At 34.7% G+C, this 16,891-nt stretch overlaps 1 protein-coding gene and 1 long non-coding RNA gene across 2 annotated transcripts in view; both read right to left on the bottom strand.

Moving 5' to 3' along the window:
- The window catches only part of si:ch211-158d24.2, an 81,676-nt gene that overhangs the window by 38,429 nt on the left and 26,356 nt on the right, over positions 1-16,891 (bottom strand). The window lies entirely within an intron of this gene.
- LOC103911555 (uncharacterized) lies at positions 1,240-5,032 on the bottom strand. Its single transcript, XR_001800155.4, has 5 exons — positions 4,978-5,032; positions 4,260-4,393; positions 4,131-4,173; positions 3,896-4,042; positions 1,240-2,284 (listed from the first exon to the last, which is right to left on the bottom strand). It is a non-coding gene; the product is annotated as an uncharacterized lncRNA (long non-coding RNA).

The following is a 16,891-nucleotide window of genomic DNA, read 5'->3' as shown; positions in this document are numbered from 1 at the left end:
ATATCTCACGTAACGTTTGAGAGAAATACTACAGTAAGAACGTTGCCAATTATTGTTTAATGTATTTGTAGTGAGGTTAAATCAAGCCTTTCGATGAGTCACACACAATGACGTTACAAAGTTTACCCATACACACACACACACACATACACAGGACAAACACACACACTGCATGCACGTTAAACTTTGACAGGATACATGTTAATATACGCTGCTGTATGGATTTTCGTTATGTTGATGTACAAAAGAAACCTAATTTAATGTCCACAAACCAGGATTTAAACATCTTCGTTTATAATTGTACTGACATGCGGCTGTGATTAAGTAAAGACGGTAAAATTGCTGTAATTCATTACAAACATGCACTGTTTTAAAAACGTTTTAAACTTGTGAAACTCATTCTTGATCATATTTAATGATGATTGATATTCACCGAGAGCTTTTAATCCAAGTTAGTTTTGTGTACGTCCTTTCTTGTTGATATGATTATGCGCGTTACTACAGAGACATGTTAATACGCATATATCGATCAATTTGGTAGGCAGGGAAACAGCACTCCTACATTAAGTTGCAGTGGGCCTCAAAATAGGAGTGATTTGCATCCTATTTTAACATCAGGAAATTTAAAAGAAGACATTTTTGTCTTTATATCACTCCAACAGGACACACCATACCTACACACAGTCCAAAAAGCTTACAAAAGATGGTTTTCATCATAGAAGCACTTTAAATCAAGCTGAATTTTCTAGAAAAAACCGAATGACTTTGAAATAATTCATCAAAATTAAGACTGGGCGATATGGGCAATAAATCATACACTGTAAAAAATAAAAAGTTGAGTAAACTTAAAATTTTAAAGCAACCGGCTGCAAAGAAATTTTTAGTTTACTCAACTTCAGTGGTTGAAGTTGTGCCAAATTATTTTTTTAAGTTGACTGAAATGGCTGGTTTAAGTCATGACAACTTTCAAGCCTAAGTTCATCTAACTTGTCATTATGAGTTTGCCTAAAATTAAACAGGGGTTGAGTAAACTGTAATAAATGAGTTGGCACAACTTAACAGAAGTTCAGTTAACTCAAAGCTGTGCAGCTGGTTGCCTTAATTTTTTAAGTTGATTTAATCTTTATCTTTTAATTCATAATTTTATGGAAATCTTATATCTGCGCTTCTCAAACAAATACCTGTATGACTCTAAGTATGAAGTTAAGAGATTACAAAACACACTATAAAACACAATATCAAAGAATATATTTATTGACAATTCTGCAAACAGTTTTCTGTCCAAATGAAATGTACTGCAGTCCAGAGAAGGAAAAGAGGCAACAAAAAGGTAAATCCTCAAATCCTATATTGCCTTTTAAGTGCTCGAGTTAAGCAAAAGTAATATTTAAAATGCTTGCACTATCAAAATTTTTTTCAAAGTGCAAGAGTAATTAGTTTTGTCATGATATTTTAATTTTGTTACCCATCAGTTCTAAAATTTTAAAAACGTCCATTTCCTGCTAACATTTGAGCGTTGTTGACACTGTTTTAAACACTGTTATATTGCCATTGTGTTCACATGCTCAACAGAAAAGACTGATTGGGCGTGAAGATCATCAGTTCACCAAACTCACTGCTGTTTACTGAGTGTAACCACAGATACAGGGACACTTAAGAATTTCACATTGATCAACTGGTCTGTGTATAAGCTGACACAAGTGGTACGCTGTGTGTGTGTGTGTGTGTGTGTGTGTGTGTGTGTGTGTGTGTGTGTGTGTGTGTGTGTGTGTGTGTGTGTGTGTGTGTGTGTGTGTGTGTGTGTGTATCTGTGTTTGCACTCCATGAACATCAGTGAAGAGCAGTGAAATGGTGAACTTCTCAGCCAATCACAGTCATTTATGTTGAGCGCTTGAACACAACAGCCAATCTATCAATTGGTGGGAAATGGATGTTTTTAAAATTTGAAAATGTAAAATCAAAACTGAATTTAAGTTTGGTGACAACACCAAGAGTAACACAATTTCAGTGTACAAACAAATGCATTCAAGGCCAATAAACACTTTCTGAATAGTTTCAAAGATGTGTTTCAGTTCTTTGGGGTAGTTCATAATGAGGAAATTAATCAAACCAAAGAGGAGAACAACAGCTGTCGGAAAATCTTTTCCAGCACTATTTGCTCTTCCAGAACCACAGACAGGCACCTTACATTTAGGTTGGTCTGAAGAGTGGCAACATCATTTTCAACAGTGCTAAGGATGTCAATCTCCATCTCTATTGTGCAAATATCTTCTGGCTCTGTGTCCTGCAGTAAAAAAGAAACATAAAAAGAGGATGAAAAACTATTTTTACTGCTAAATCACAAACATCTCCAAAAAGCAAGGTAAAAAAAAGCAAAGGCAAAGCAACTTAATTTGGAAACTGAAGGTAGTAATGTCAGTAACACAGTCATTTATATACCTTCTATTTATAAAACATTTCAGGTAACACTTTTATAATAATGAATCATTTATTAAGCATTAGCAAATAGTGAATTGATTATCCGTTAAGCATCGACTCTACATGAATAAACATTAGTAAGCTATTTAATAAGTACTAGTATCTAATAAATAAGTACTAGTATCTATTAAATAGATACTAGTACCTAATGAATAAGGACTAGTATCTAATACATAAGTACTAGTATCTATTATTTAGGTAGTAGCATCTCAGTAATAGGTACTAGTACCTAATGATTAACTACTAGTAGATAAAAATATGCACTAGTCACAGCTGGAATACATACTAGTCAAAACTGAATAGTTGATATCTCAATTAGAGATCCCATAGAAATAAATGAATGGGAAAATTTTTAATTCATTACGAGTAACAACAGAATAGTTACTAGTCACTATTAAAATAAGTACTAGTAACTAATAAATAAGAACTAGTATCTATTTAATAAGTATTAGTATCTAATAAATAAGTACTAGTATCTAATAAATAAGTACTGGTATCTAATAAATAAGTACTAGTAACTAATAAATAAGTACTAGTAACTATTAAATAAGTACTAGTATCTATTTAATAAGTACTAGTATCTAATAAATAAGTACTAGTATCTATTTAATAAGTACTAGTAACTAATAAATAAGTACTAGTATCTAATAAATAAGTACTAGTAACTAATAAATAAGTACTAGTAACTAATAAATAAGAACTAGTATCTAATAAATAAGTACTAGTATATATTTAATAAGTACTAGTATCTAATAAATAAGTACTAGTATCTAATAAATAAGTACTAGTATCTAATAAATAAGTACTAGTAACTAATAAATAAGTACTAGTATCTAATAAATAAGTACTAGTAACTAATAAATAAGTACTAGTTAGTACTTAATGGAAAAGAACTAAGAAAATGGATAAGTACTAGTAACAAGAAAATAGATACTAGTACGGGCTATAGAATAAAAGTTAAAACGGCTTGCCATAGGTCATCAGCTATTGTCACATTAAACCAGATGCTCAGACCCTGAGAGATGACAGGTGGCACCACTTTACAATTGAAGGGCATTAATTATGGTTATTCACAGGTTAGTCATTTTGATCAGAAATTCCCAACATGTTTTAATTATTAAAAATGAAATTTGCTTTATAATTATTGTTGCAGCACCTGTTTTCACTCCCTGGTCAGCCGGACTCAGTCATGGTTGTTCTACTAAAGACTAAGTGATGAAAATGTAGCATCCTTTACAGAGGTGAAAACAGTGCTACAAACTTTTCTTTTAGGGAACAAACTGTTTTGTAACTTCAAAGATTAATTACCTGCATGAATTCCAATATTGCACACAAAAAGAGAAACTCCATGGTAAACTCCATAAAGTTTAATATGCCCCCCTTTAATCAGTGATATGATTGAATGCTAAATAATTACTTGATTGTCCAGTTGGTCCAGGGCGGTTCTTATTATCTCTCCATATCGCCCACCCCATGATCCATAAAACTTGATAGCGTATTCATCCGAAAAAGAGAAGATATCTTTGAGGTTGGTTTGAGTAATCCTGTAAAACTCAGCATAGACCTACAAACAGACCATAAAAAAATGAATAGTATGAATTGTGAACAATGGTTATACATTTTGAAATAAATAATCTCAAATGCAAACTTGCCTAAACTCCCAAAAACATGCAGGCCACTGTTTTCGGACATCAGCTACAGGAGGTTAAAAAAATCAAATAGTCAGTAACTGCAGCAGACTGTTAATGTGCTAATGTCAAATGTGATTTTAATGCACCTACAGTCTTTAAAGTGCAGAAGCAGTCTGCGAACAAACAAGGCTGCTGCCAGGATGGTCCTTGATAGCGATGTAGTCTGTAGTGTAACTTCTCAGCTACTGTTTACAAATTTGCAAAACTTACACTGCATTCCAAACCTATAAAAAAGTAAATAAAAATGTAACATTGCAGGTCAAATTGTTTTCATAAATTAAACTGATGTTTTTAAAAAGCACAATATAAAATAAATATTGCAAACATAAAAAGAGAAGATTTAAATAATACATACATACATGTTACTTAACTCATAAATGGTTAATGTATGCCAAATAAATAATCATAAAAACCACAAGCTCCTGGAATACTATATGTACACTACTAGTGACTGTATATTTAAAGTGGTATGCTAAATATTATTTTGAAGTGGTTTTAATGTTATCGCATTGCTGTTTTAATACAGACACAACAGGGTTAACAATACAGTGGTGACCGGCCGCTCAGATATGTCTGTTTGCAACAACAATATTTCACTACATTTCCCTCCAGTTTAAGAAGCAAATTAACGTTAAACAGTCCTTCAAATGAAGCAAACTTCACAGGTGGCTAGCTTGTTAGCCCGAGCTTGTCAGAAATGATCTTCACACGATGTAACTTAGTTTTTTGGGAACACAACATTACATTTTACTTTAGATTTGCACGCTATTTAGATTAATTTTGATAATAAAGCTAAAACAAAGCTTACCTGAATCAGGAGATGGCAGCTGCTGCTGGTGAGAGGACACCTCGTGCAAAATGGCACCCGAAGACAGACTGAGCATGTGCAAAGACGGGAAGTAGATGATCCAGTGAAGAACTCAAAATGTAAAGTCTGCTCAACTTCATTGAACAAACCAGTTTTAAACCTTCAGTTAACTCATTTTTAAAAGTAAACTCAACACTGGGCTCAAAATATGTCCACCCAACTTACAATTTTGATTTGAGTTAGCAATTTGCAAGTTGGATTTTTTACAGTGTATCTCTGTATTTTTAGAAGGAATGACGGTATACGATATATATCCGGTATTTTCCCATAAATGGTTACTTGAGAGATAAAGCCTTTATTAAACTTTATTAAACAGTTTTTGAGCCAAATGTAATTCAAACACAGGGGTTTCCCTCCCTGTTATTAACAATCATTGTAATTATCATTCGCATACTGTTATTTATTGAAAGAGTAGCTAACAGTGAGATATGAAAATAGAAAAAACAAATGTTTTTTTATTTTACTTTTTTTTATGTTTTGATAATTGTTTAAACCACCAACCATTTGTAGACTACACACAATTTGTAGGCACACACACAAATCAAAACACGTCTTCCCGTTAAGAGGCCAAAATAAATAAATCAATTAAACAGAATAAATAAATAAATACAATGATTAGATTATAATCAGAGTTGAAGTCAATATGCAATAACAAACCAGATTGCAGAGCTAATTGTGTTAACGTAAATATAAATATGAGACCGTCGTGTAATAAATACTGACCTTTTCATCAGTGAATATGAGGTGGTTTCATTTTCAAAATGCGATATAAAGTGGTCCCATTTCGGCGTTTTTAATTCTTTTGAACAAATTCAGTTGCTGCTTGTCAATTTGACAAGGCTTCTATGTTCGTTCTTGTTGTCAATTGCGGAAGAAATGATCGATAAAAGGTGTCTGATAAACCGCTATTACAGCTGCAGGCGCTGTGTGACGTCGTGCACACGGGTCAGATTTGTCCAGGGAGTCAGATTCCGATACAACACCGGCACTGCATGTTCCTCCATGTCTTTCCTCCATGTCATGTCATGTAATGATGGGTCGTTCTTGAACGAATAATTAATTTTTAACAAATCTTTTGTATGACTCAGGGAGGGAATGACTCATTTGCGCATGCGCACATTTGTGCAAGTGGAGCTCGCGTGCTACCTTGGAGTGATCTGTTTCGTGCAGAATGCGCACATGTGGCCTCAAACCATATCGATATGAACGATATTGCATAATCCCGCATCACGTTGGGGAATCATATCGATATACCTCCCAAACTCTATATACCGGCCAAATTATTTATTAAAATCTGCTAAATAATAAGTCAATGAGAAAAGTAAAATAACCTTGTTTTCAGTTTTAAATAATAATTATTTTCATACCCCATTAGCAGATTATTTTAAAATTTGAGATTATTTTAAAGAAAAAAACTATATTAATTTTGACTTATTATTTCTGAAAACAAAACATGTTTTACTTGTCTAGAAATTTCTTGATTTAAAAATGCTTACATATTTGGACTACAAACAAAATAGAAACACCAAGTAGATTTTTTTTTTTTTTTTTAGTAGTGTAAATTCTAAACATTTCAATATTTGATTGTTTCTTCTAATTTTATATGCATTTATTAGTAATACAGTCATGTTTTTTTAAGAATAAGTGTGTATATGGCTTCAAATGAATACAAATGGTCCTAAATATAGGAACAAGAATAAATGTCATCAGGAGGGATCCACCCATATTTACAGGCACATTGTTGACATAGAAAACATATGGATATTTTGACACTTTTGCTCTCCACAGATTTGTTGATGCATCAAAGAATCTCGTCAGACTTGCACGTCTACACACTCTGAATGAATAAGTAGAGACACACATCTTAAATTATACATCATTGGTCGAGAGAAAGCAGGGGAGAGAACAACAGAAACAGAGGGGAAACGAGACAAAGAGTAGTGCATGCTTTTCTCACAGATGAAATCATTTTTAATCTAACATGAAAATGAGATGTCCATTTACTTTGCAGTACTGTTTAATTAATAAATTAAACAATTCATTATGCACTGTAATTTATAATATAGTTTTTTCAACTGTAGTTCCCATTCACTAGAAAGGGTGTAACACATCCTGATGTGTGATGCCGCCACAGTAGATAAGCTATGTGTTAAAAAAAGCACCTCGACATTGTTACCTAACACACGTCCCTTTAACATTCGAGGAGTGTTAGCAGATGCATTTGCACTTGCTAGGAGAGCGTGTGGGTGTGCACGGGCCAATAGACAGGTTGCCATGGCGACGGCTCAGCACCCAGTGCACTCTGGGTAATGAGAGTGAGGTGTGACATATATGACCCATCAATCACATTCTTCAGAGAAAGAGCAAGAGAGACCAAGAAAGAAAGATGGCCTTTGAATACTTAAGGAGAGACACTGCAGGTGAATATGGTAAAAATATATTTTTAAGAGACATCACCATATTTCTTCTATTTGAATGAGTACATTAAAGGGCACCTATGATGAAAATCATCTTTTATAAGCTGTTTGGACAGAACTGTGTGTAGGTATAGTGTGTCTACTGTCATATTGGAGTGATAGAAAAACAATAACTCTAATTTTTTTGCAATTCCTGAGATTTAAAATAGGATCTAAATCTCTCCCATTTTAAGGCTCACTGCAACTTGACGTTTCCCCCTCCACTGAACTGATTGAAAGCCGCATGTTAACATGTCTTCATAGTAATGCATATAATCATATCAACAAGACAGGACGTGCGCAAATCAACAGGATTAAAAAATCTGTTCAGCTCTCTGCGATCATCTATAATCATCAAATGTGATCAATAATGAGTTTTACAACGTTTAATATGTTTTTAAACAGTCCATGTTTGTAATGAATTACAGCGATTTTACCGTCTTTATCACCACAGCCGCATGTCAGCACATTTATAAAAGAAGATACTTCAATTCCGGCTTGAGGACATTACATCAGGTTTATTTTGTACATTAACATAATAGATATCCATACAGCACATTTACAGTGTAAAAACAGTGCAAAGTTAAACGCGCACACTGTGTGTGTGTGTGTGTGTGTGTGTGTGTGTGTGTGTGTGTGTGTGTATGTGTGTGAACTTAGTAACGACATTGTGTGTGACTCATTGCAGAAAGGCTTGAATTAACTCCACAACAAATACATCAAATAATCATTGGGAAAGTTCTTACTGTAGTACAAATTTTAAGTGAGATCTGCTTCCTTCATGTCTGTCACTCTGCTGTGTATCTGATGCAGCCGAGATGGAGATTGAGGCATACTCTGATAGGCACGTGGGAACAGTGAGCGGGGAGAACTAGTATTAAAGGCACAGGCAACAAACCACATAGTGTTCAAAACAAAAAATTCCAATATTCTGAAAGGTATAATAAATAATCTGATAGATGTTTTGAGTTGAAAAAGAATTAGACACATTCTGGAGACACAAAAGGCTTATCTTAAATCTTGAAAAAAAGTAAAATAGGTGCCCTTTAGGAACTAAATTTTTTGTACTACAAGTTTTCTTGAAAAATGAAATGACTTCACACATTACAAATTTGCATATATTTCTAGCACAGAACTCTGAACATAATGAGTCGGGTTTAAAATTCTGGCTTATTTTTGTTTTTTAGGGCCGGGACACATCAAGACGAGGCCAAACAACTAGCACCAATGAATATCGACTGTGCTGTTGGCTCATGTGGACCAAAAAGCAGTGCGTGAACACACCAAACGAATGACAGCCAACTGAAATGAGAGTACACATTCTGCATCTACTGTACTTGAGAGGTTGTCTTTCCACACACCTTTTCTGATTACACAAAGGAAAACTAAATGATGAAATGTGCACAGACGAAGCATAAACTGAGCGTATATTACTATTATCACTGCAATTGACAAATAGTACTATAAACATCAGGCAGTCTGGTTGTAATGACTGGCTAATGTCTTAAACAAATGGTGCTGCCAGTCTTCATACACACTCATAGAAAACAATGGTTAAAACTTTAAAAGACGTTGTGATATTAGAGAGACACTGCAGTGCTGGTAAAGATTGTGGGTCTTCACAGCGATTTGATGGATAAACATGAAGTTGAAGCTAAATTAACAGTGCCAAACAGCATTTTACACATTTTACACATTTAACACTGGAAACTATTTATGCAATAGAATATTCATTCATTTATTTTATTTTCGGCTTAGTCCCTTTATTAATCAGGGGTTGCCACAGAGAAATGAACCGCATGTAATAGATAAATTTAAACAAATAAAAGGTTGTGACAATCCACAGCTTATGCTATTATAGTTAGAGCTGCTCCTTCTTTGAGGAGCCGAATCCAGCACTAATCTGGAAGATATTCTATAAGTTCTCCTTTGTCAAGTGCTAGATCTTTATCTTTTTTATAATTCTCTGGAAAATAATTAAATTAAATTGTAAGCAATTCTCTCTCTGCTTCATGTGCTTTGGAAGCCCAAATAAAGAACCAGAAGAAGCTCTGTGAAAATAAAAGCGTTTGGACGACATTCTAGCTTTCTCTGCTATAACATCACAATGCCTCTGGCCACGCCCCTTCGCTGTATGGGTTGTATGCGTGTAACCTAAAGTGTTTATGATCTCATTAACCTGGATGTATTTTTTGTAGTCTCCAAACTGTGTTTGCTTTAGGCTTTGCTGAGCTAACTGTAAAAGCCAATGTCTCTCTTTGCATTAAACTTTGAACGTATTACACTCAGAGATGTTGCTTATGTTCACACAGCTACATTACACATCAACTAAAGTTTAAAATATGATATTGTAGTGGATCACTCCTTTAAATATGTGAGGGAACATTTTACTAATTGTTGTTTAACGTATTGTTCAACTTTGTAAACCATAGCAGAGCGGACATTTTCCACCATTTTTGTATTTTAGCTCAAGATGCTAACCTCGAAACAGATACCACATGGCAAAACTAAAACAGATCATTCACTGAATTGTCACAATAACAGGGTTATAAATAATTAATCTACTATTGGTTTATCTGAAACATCAGATATATCATCAGATAAATATACATGCTTTAATAATGGTTATGGCTATGTAACAGAGTTGATCAGAACATTTTAACCCAGCAAAGATACCACAGAAACAAAACCTGAATGGTATATATTATCAAAAATGTGTCTTTACATAAACCTGCGGCATAGCGTCTTTTCACTAAATTCTGAGTAGACACGAACCTGCTTTAGGACTGCCCTAAATTGGCTGTGTATATGATTTAAGTAGGGTAAACACACAAAAAGATACAAACTTACAGTATACAAACAAATATAATTAGTCTTAATAATGTCATAATATTGAAGCTTAATATAAGATTCAGGATGTGGCGACAGTCAAAAAGAATTATTTTCCAGATAAAATGACCCATTTTCACATACAAACCTAATTTTAAAGATAACTTGATATAATCTGTGCTATTATTCAATACTTGTTTCATTAAAAAAATTTGTTTTTTTTAAACAATAGAAGGTTTATCTTTAGCTTTAGACACAACGTGTACCCACAATTCTAGATACACCCACATAAGATAAAAAAATAAAAAGCAAACAAGCATTTGGCCACAAAACCCCCACTATGGATTCAAAAGCTGAATCACTGTGAGAATATAAAAAATGCCTGTTTCCCCAAACACACACAGACACACACGCTCTATCACAGACAAACAGAGACTATCAAGGTCAGATAATGATCAATCACACCCGTCTCGCCCCCTTCTTCCTTTGCCTTCACATTCATTAGCAGACAGACCCATCGTCTGTGTGTCTACAGCCAGCTGTTGAACACAAGCATTCATTAGGGTGGCACATTTAGCATTGGTGTAAACATGAAACAGGGTGGTGTTTTATAGCCGTTAGCATCATGATGCTTATCTAAACTCATCCTCCCTCAGAGCCATATATTTAGCACATAGACAGAGACACGGTGCTAAAGCTGGTTAACGTGGCGTTAAATTCATTTTTAAACATGTTCTTCTAACAGGTTACTTACTACAATATGAGTTTGCAAAAGATGTAGGCTATTTGTGGTCATAATAATAGTAAAAATACCTGTAGTACTTGAAATAAACCTGCTCAGCCTTTATTGCAGCTGGGTAAACACGGCATTGACAGGTCATTTGTAATATGACACGTCATGGCATAAAATACCACGTATTTTGTAATAAACACTGCAGTTGAATGGTACACTGTCAACTTTACTGTTTGTAGGTAGAATTAAGTGTAATTTAGATGTTTCCACTTAATTAAACTTAGATTTAAATACACAAAGATTTATACACTCACCAGCCACTATTAGATACACATTACTAGTACTGGGTTGGACCCATTTTTGCCTTCAGAACCGCCTTAATCCTTCATAGCATGGATTTAACAAGGTATACTGGAAAATTCCTCAGAGATTTTGCTCCATATTGACATGATGAATCTCAATCCAAAAGAGCACCTATGGGAAGTGGTGGAACGGGAGATTCGCATCACGCATCATAGATCTGCAGCAATTGCGTGATGCGAATCTCCTGTTCCACCACATCCCAAAGGTGCTCTATTGGATTGAGATTTGGTGACTGTGGATGCCATTTGAGTACAGTGAACTTATTGTCATGTTCAAGAAACCAGAGATGATTCACGCTTTATGACATGGTGAGTTATCCTGCTGGAATTAGCCATCAGAAGATGGGTACACTGTGATCATAAAGGTATGGACATGGTCAGCAACAATACTCATGTAGGTTGTGGTGCTCAATTGGTACTAATGGGCCCAAAGTTTGGCAAGAAAATATCCCCCACACCATTACAACACAACCACCAGCCTGAACCATTGATACAAGGCAGAATGGATCCATGCTTTCATGTTGCTGACACCAAATTCTGACCCTACCATCCAAATGTCGCATGTCAAATGTTTTTCCAATCTTCTATTGTTCAATTTTGGTGAGCCTGTGTGAATTGTAGCCTCAGTTTTCTGTTTTTAGCTGACAAGAGTGGCACCCGGTGTGGTCTGCTACTGTAGCTCATCTGCCTCAAGGTTTGACGTGGTGTGCATTCAGAGATGCTCTTCTGCATACCTCGGTTGTAATGAGTGGTTATTTGATTTACTGTTGCCTTTCTATCAGCTTGAACCAGTCTGGCCATTCCCCTTTGACCTCTGGCATCAACAAGGCATTTGCACTGACAAAACTATTTTAAATATTTAGATATTTTCTCTTTTTCGGACCAATCTCTGTAAACCCTAGAGATGATTGTGCATGAAAATCCCAGTAGATCAGCAGTTTCTGAAATACTCAGACTAGCCCTTTTGGCACCAACAACCATGTCTTGTTCAAAGGTCACTTAAATCAAATTCTTTCCCATTCTGATACTCGGTTTGAACTGCAGCAGATCGTCTTGACTATGTCTACATGCCTAAATGCATTGAGTTGCTGCCATATGATTAGAAAGCTTTGTTTACGAGCAGTTGGACAGGTACCTAATAAAGTGGTTAGTGAGTGTAGTTAGCTACAATAAAAGGCAATAATCAAAATAATTATGTTATAAAAATGTTGGGTTGTTTTAACAAAAGTTTGTTAAACAGGCAAATTCAATCATTGGGTTAAAAATTTTAATTGTAATGCAGTGGTTAGGTTTGTCCATGTTTTACCTATTTAATTACAATGTATACGTATATAAGTTAAACAAATATACATTAAAATACATATATATCATATATATATATATATATATATATATATATATATATATATATATATATATATATATATATACATACATATATATATATATATATATATATATATATATATATATATATATATATATATATATATATATATATATATATATATGAGCAATATCACACTCGTAGCAGTGCAATATAGCTGTATATCGGCACTGGTGGGAGGCGTGCATTGGTGCCCTCAGTGCCCCCACCAGTGCCGATATACAGCCATATAACACTGCTACGAGTGTGATATTGCGTTTATACAACAGTTTGACGGCATAATTGTGTAAATAAAAACAAAATCAAACATGGAGAGTCTCAAAAACCGTTTTGTATGAGGAACTACTTTCTTCCGGATTCAAATCATAAGCTGACAGTTAAACAGTTGAGCGTACATCTTTTAAACTTTAAATCTGTAGTGTCTGCTTTTTGCTGGCTGTATGTGGGCAGAGTAATACACAAAGGGTAAATAGGCTGTAGGAGTTCTGATATTGCAGAATATCGCACGGCTATCAGCCAATCAGATTTGAGAACAAGAAAGAACTGTTGTATAAATAAATATTTATATATTTAATATATTAGTAAAACTTCTGAGAAATCCTGAAAAAAAAAATCAAGAAAGGAGTAATGATCACAGGAATGCATTACCCTTTTTACTTATATTAAAATAGATTTATTTATTATTTTTATCATTTTTATATTATTTATTTTTATTTATTTGTTATTTTTTAAAGATATTGAATTGTTTTTCTAGGGCAGCATGGTGGCGCAGTGGGTAGCATGATCGCCTCACAGAAAGAAGGCTGCTGCTTCATGTCCTGGCTAGGCATTTCTGTGTGGAGTTTGCATGTTCTCCCCATGTTTGTGGGGCTCCGGTTTCCCCCACAGTCCAAAGACATGTAGAATAGGTGAATTGAATATCTAAATTAACTGTAGTGTATGGGTGTAAATGTAAGAGTGTTGGGGTGTTTCCCAGTGATGGGTTGCAGCTGGAAGGGAGTAAAACATATGTTTTTCACTGCGTAAAGCATATGTTGGATAAGTTAGCAGTTCATTCCACTGTGGCGACCCCTTATTAATAAAGGGACTAAGCCGAAAAGAAAATAAACCAATGAATGATTTTTATTAATAATATTTTAGCATTTTTAATATTTATTTATTTACTATTTTTAAAGATAATAAATTGTTTTACTCTATTTTATTTTTGATCAATTAAATTGTGTCTTTTGAACTTTTGAAAAGGTGCACATTTGTTTTTTTTTTAGATGTAATTTAAAGGCCAAAAAAACTTTGCTTATCAGGAATTATATATTCTAATTAGGGCGGCACGATTCTGGCTCAAATGAGAATCACAAATGAAAAACCAAGTTCACAATTTTTTTATGATTCTGTAGATGTAAAATAAAGATTAAATAATAGATGTCCTAAAACCTTATATGTTCTAATACATTTTAAGAAATGTAGTTTTATTAATTCAATAATGAAAGATTATAAAGATGCATTAAATAAAGCAGTTAAACAAACACACTTGAAAATTATAAATGATGTATGCATATTATAAATAGTTCGTCAAAGAGTTCCGATTCAGATATTTGTTTTTATATGTCCTGGTAAAAATGTCCCACATGTGGTATGGTGTCAGTGAAGCGTTAAATAAAATAACGTAATCATCTATTGAGTGACTATGCTAGTTTGATTTGTAAGCCTTAAAATGCACAAACCCACAGAGAGTTTTATTGTGTGCATTTTTAAAAGCAAAAAAATAAATAAAAATTCAACCAGTATCAGGCAGCACCGACAAATTTTAGCTAAAGCAAACTAATGCACTCCAATGCTGCCGGTTTGACACTTAATATATCATAATAACATCACCAGGGGCTTCCTTAATGATTTGGATTGGTTGTTTGTGTGTGTTTCAGTGAGAGAGAAATCACATTGAGCAGGCAGCAGTAGCAGAAACCTCATTAATGTTTCAGAGGCCTTGGGGCAGATCAGCTGCATATTAACTAGGTCAGTGTTACACAACGACTGGACCCCTCTCTCTCTGTCTCTCTCTCTCTCTCTCTCTCTCTCTCTCTCTCTCTCTCTCTTTGCTGCCATGGAGATGCCAGCATCTTTTTCCTGCATGCGTCCTTTACAAACCATGACAACCGTGGAAGTGGGGCTCTAAACCTCGCCTGGCACTTTCAAACTGAAAGACTTGGATGTTTTCCTGAAGGGGAAAGAATGGACCAAAGATTTGGTTTCCAAGCAACGTGAAGTTGTGCAGATAGTACCCACACTATATTTTAGGATATTCTGTACAGTGTATACTAATTGGGATCCAAAAAGTTTAGAGACTTATATCCTATTTATTTATTTACATTTCAATCCTTTCATCATTATTTTTTCATAAGTAAAGATATTCGTGTGCTGCTGCGCATCCCTGTATATGTGATAAAAATGTGTATGTGCATTAATGAAGTGCACATATAATTATCACCCACTATAAATAAAAAATATAAAATCAGCAATGACTTAAAGGGCACCTATGGTAAAAAATCTACTTTTCAAGCTGTTTGGACAGATCTGTGTGTTGGTATAGTGTATAGACCGTCATACTGGGGTGATATGAACACACCCAGTCCTTTTTTTTTCAATTTAACTACAAAAAAAAGGGTCGGCCAATTGGAGCTGTTTTCAAATCGATCGCACCATTACGTAGGTGTGCGATACCCCCGCCCACCGAATTGATTGACAGCTGCGCGCATTAACATGTTCTGGTAGTCGCGTGTATATGTCAACAAGTCCAGGCAGTCATACGCAAAGCAACCGGGAATAAAAGCTCTGTTCTGTTCGCTAGGACCAGCAATCATCATCAAATGTGATTATGAGTAAGTTTCACATGTTTAAAGTGTTTTAAAAACAGAGATGTGTGTAATTAATTACAGCGTTTTACTTCAGCTTTACTTTATCAGCACAGCCGCGTGTCAGAACAATAATAAAAGAAGACGCTTCAATCCCGGTTTGTGGAAGTTAAATCAGGTTTATTTTGTACATTGGCATAATAGATATCCACACAGTACTTGAGGTTAGCCTTAACTAAGCTAAGCGCGCTCTGTCTGTCTGTCTGCCTGCCTGCCTGTGTGTGTGTGTGTGTGTGTGTGTCATCTGCGGTGTGTGTGTGTGTGTGCGCGGGCGCGCGCGTTAACTTTGTAACGATATTGTGTGTGACTCATCAATGCATCAACTTCACAATACTGATTAGTAAAGGTTAGTTCTTACTGTAGTATCTCACAAATGCTACGTGAGACCTTTTTCCTTTAAGTCTGTCTGTTGTCTGACGCAGCTGAGGGAGGAGGCATGTAGAAATAGTGGGCGGGAAAGACTCGGCTTAAAGGCGCAGTACGACAAAATCACCCCCTGCTGGAAATCAGTATAAAACAGCATCTTGTAAAAGGTATAATGAAAAATCTGATGGGTATTTTGATCTGAAACTTTATATACACATTCTAGAGACGCAAAAGACTTGTATTAAATCTGAAAAAAGGGGTAACCTAGGTGCCCTTTAAGACTTAATTTCTATTTAAAAGTTCAGAATTTTATTTTTAAATTCCATTTAATTTACATTTCAACTACAGTAGAACTCTAAAACTATAATGGAACTTATATAATTGCAAATAAGGTGTAATAACAAGTGCTGCTTTTTAAAAAAAATATATGCTAATGTGTAGAGCAGAGCAAAAGAGCAAGAGATGGAAATGTCATTATTCATTTACAAATGTTAAAATTTAGAAACAGGAAGTATAACCCCAATCAAGAGCCATCGCGGTTCAAAATGAAGTGCTAAAATTGGAGACGCAGATTTACCTCCCACACTTCTTAAAGATGTCTGGCATCAGAAAAGTCAGAGTCACACAAAACAACTAAACAGAAATAGGCCAGACCGTAGGCCAGAAATACATGCAGTATTACGCACATCGCCAATCAAGTCACGAAATACATCTCATCCGATGCAGATCAGCAATCACGACTGAAAGATTAAAATCATCAAACAGCTTCTTTCCTATATGGAAAATCTGCATATAATTTGAATACATCTCACACA

This window comes from Danio rerio, chromosome 8, assembly GCF_049306965.1.
Source record: "Danio rerio strain Tuebingen ecotype United States chromosome 8, GRCz12tu, whole genome shotgun sequence".
In the NCBI taxonomy this organism is placed as follows: Eukaryota; Metazoa; Chordata; class Actinopteri; order Cypriniformes; family Danionidae; genus Danio; species Danio rerio.
The sequence above is the reverse complement of the archived record's forward strand: the minus strand, read 5'-3'. Positions and strand labels throughout refer to the sequence as shown.